This window comes from Vombatus ursinus, unplaced genomic scaffold, assembly GCF_900497805.2.
Source record: "Vombatus ursinus unplaced genomic scaffold, bare-nosed wombat genome assembly UNPS02014945.1, whole genome shotgun sequence".
Taxonomy (NCBI): Eukaryota; Metazoa; Chordata; class Mammalia; order Diprotodontia; family Vombatidae; genus Vombatus; species Vombatus ursinus.
Window position 1 is genome coordinate 26,053,082 of NW_020954723.1, and position 2,900 is coordinate 26,055,981.

Genomic DNA, 2,900 nt, shown 5'->3' on the forward strand with positions numbered 1-2,900 from the left:
CTTATAAATTTGACTTTGTTATCTATATATTTTAGAAATGAGGCCTTTATCAGAGACACTGGTTGTAAAAATCCCCAGATTTCTGCTTCCCTCCTAATCTTGGTTGCATTGGTTTTGTTTGTGCAAAAACTTTTCAATTTAACGTAATCAAAATTATCCATTTTGCATTTCATAATGTTCTCTATCTCTTATTTGGTCATAAATTCTTCCCTTCTCCATAGATCTGAAAGGTAAACTACTCTTTGTTCTCCTAGTTTGCTTATAGTCTGATATGATTTTTATTAATGGACATAACATTAAAGAAGAGGCACTAGCATCTGCTTTGCCACTACATCTTAAGGACCATGGGACTTTTTCATTTGACTTGCAGCTAAAACCTCCATATATGTGGTCTCCTCAATTAGAATGTGATCTACTTGAGAGCAGGGACTGTCTGTTTTTTTCAATTTGTATCTCTGGGCTTAGAACAATGCTTTGCACACAGTGTGCCCTTAATAAATGCTTCATTCATTCATTATTCATTCATTCATTCATACAGATTAGACTGAGTAACATCTGATGTTCCTTCCGACTCAAATTCCACTCTTTGATATTCAGCCCAACCTGTGTCTGAGATAACGACTGAGGTCTCTTCCAACTCCGAAATTCTGTGATTTGATGATCTCACAACAGAGTCTTGGGGTCGTATAATCCTGTTAACATCAGAATGGTCCTTAGGAAAGAATCCTGGAGAAGTTGAATGATTGACTCAAAGTCACGGTTAGCATGGAGAGATATCTACTTTCTAGTTCCCATTCTGCCTCTACTTTGCTCTGTGACCTTGGGAAAGTCACTTTCTTTTCTGGGCCTCAATTTCATCATATGTTAAATGAAGGGGGTTGGAGTAGAAAACCTCTAAGGCTGCTCCAAGCATAGTTCTAGAATTGGGACTAGATCCCAGTTTTCTGGATTCCCCAAAACAAAGTATTCTCCATGTTATTCCTCTACTCCCTGGAGGGATAACAAATAAGCTCCTGTAGAAGCTGGCTGATTGAATGAGAGGACCACAGGACATGAATTCTCTTTACACTCAACTGAGTTGATACTAATTCAGGTCAACTCCCTGCCTGGGAGGGATTCTGCCTGGACTGGGTACTGGCCATCTGCCGACCAACAATCTCCTCAGAGAAACCAGGGCAAGACTCTTCGCTCAGATAATTCCAGCCCGTTGAGGTCAAAACTCGGTTGTTCTGGTCTAAGATCCAGGATTCATTGCACTTCTCTGTTGTTGTTGTTGTTGTTGAGTCACGTCCGACTCTTCACAACCCTATGGAACACAGCGTTCCGATACTACCTCTTGTTTAAGACACATTATGGGTATGGTTCAACACCCATTCAAGACCATAGCTTGTGAACCCCCACCAGTGTGCGTCTTTTACCAGCCAAACCAGAGCAAACATTAGTTCAAAGCATATACACACAAAGAGGAATTTAATTACATAGCAAAGCAAGATAAGTGACAAAAATGATTTTCCACATATAGAAAGTGTTACAAACTCTCCCACAAGTCATCACATCATCAGTGAAGGAAACAACATATATATAAGCAGGAGAATGCTCAAATCTGCTTGAGAGAGGTTATTGTTCAATTTTCATTGTAAATACTTACACTTCAGAGATCGGCAAATGCTATAAATCAGGGTTTGATTTATTGTTCTGCTGTTTTTCTAGACCTAAGAAAGTGATGAAAAAAATGTTAATAATGCAGGTTAAACTTAAAAGTGCGAAGTGCATACTAGAAGTTTTTTTTTTTTTCCTTTCTGGAGAGCCAGTTAAACATTTACCAGCATATCCCAATATATAACCCATGTGACCAAGGAACATGCATAGCATGTTTACACGTGTAGGGAATGTATGTGGCCAGGGCAGCTCACAGTCAGTAATGTCCTCTGGTGATATTGTTGAGCAAACTACTTTCTCTACTGAGCTGGGCTTCTTGGCAGCTCTGTCCTATCTGCTGTGCTATTCACTGTTGGATGCATCCATTACTACTGCTGCTGCCCTCTGCTGATCTATCTTTGGCGACAGTGTGGCTTGGGGGCTGGAGGGGGTCTGCCAGCTCTCTACTTTGATAGCCCAAGAGGCCAAATTTAGCTCTTTGGGGATATATCCCACCACATACACACTAGTTGCACCTAGGAAACTTGCTGGCTAGAGAAGTCCTTGGATGTTTTACGTATGTCATTTGAATGGATTCTTCTTTCCTGTTTTTCTAATTCTCTCCATAATGCTCAACTGAGTTATGGTTAGAAAATTCCTTTTAAATCCTATCAAACCCTTGATCTGGACAAATCACACCCCACCCCTCAGGGGCTCCACTTAGCAACACTACAAAGGAGCTGGATGAATCTGTGGTGAAGAAATTTCTCAATTCTATCCTGCCTTAAATATGCCCCTTGGATTCCATGAAAATGAAAGGTGCTGGGCTAGGTAGAGAAGGCTAGACAAGGCAGGTGATCTTTGTCCTACTTCCTCCCCAAGGTCAAAATCAATGGGCTCACTGGCTGGATCCCTGAAGCACTGGAGCATAAGCACATCATGAAGTGTCTATTTTTAATGTTGTTGTATGAACCCATAAATAGAAGTATGTCCTCCTCAGACTTCCAATGACGTGCTCGCCTCCTTCTGCTCCAGCACATATTCCCAACACATGTAGTGCCATGAGCTGCCTCTTGAATATTCATATGCTTACTTATTATTCACCTCCTAAGTGCCCCCCAATGCCCCCCATCCCCAAATCCTTTCTCTCGGCCCTTACTTTTTTTTTTTTTTAGCAGTTATACCAAGGTGATTGAATGGCCAACAGATGGAACATATTCCTAGAATTTTTGCTTATTTTTGCTCACATCAGCTTCCCCTTT

At 41.0% G+C, this 2,900-nt stretch overlaps 1 protein-coding gene and 1 pseudogene across 1 annotated transcript in view; one reads left to right on the plus strand and one right to left on the minus strand.

Annotated features, from left to right (window-relative positions):
- LOC114030067 overlaps nt 1–2,900 on the plus strand; it is a 17,160-nt pseudogene that overhangs the window by 8,573 nt on the left and 5,687 nt on the right.
- The window catches only part of PSEN1 (presenilin 1), an 87,980-nt gene continuing 86,774 nt past the window's right edge, over nt 1,695–2,900 (minus strand). The window contains exon 12 of the transcript XR_003567549.1: nt 1,695–1,712. The gene's annotated coding sequence lies outside the window, so the exon portion shown is untranslated. The remainder of the gene's footprint in view (nt 1,713–2,900) is intronic.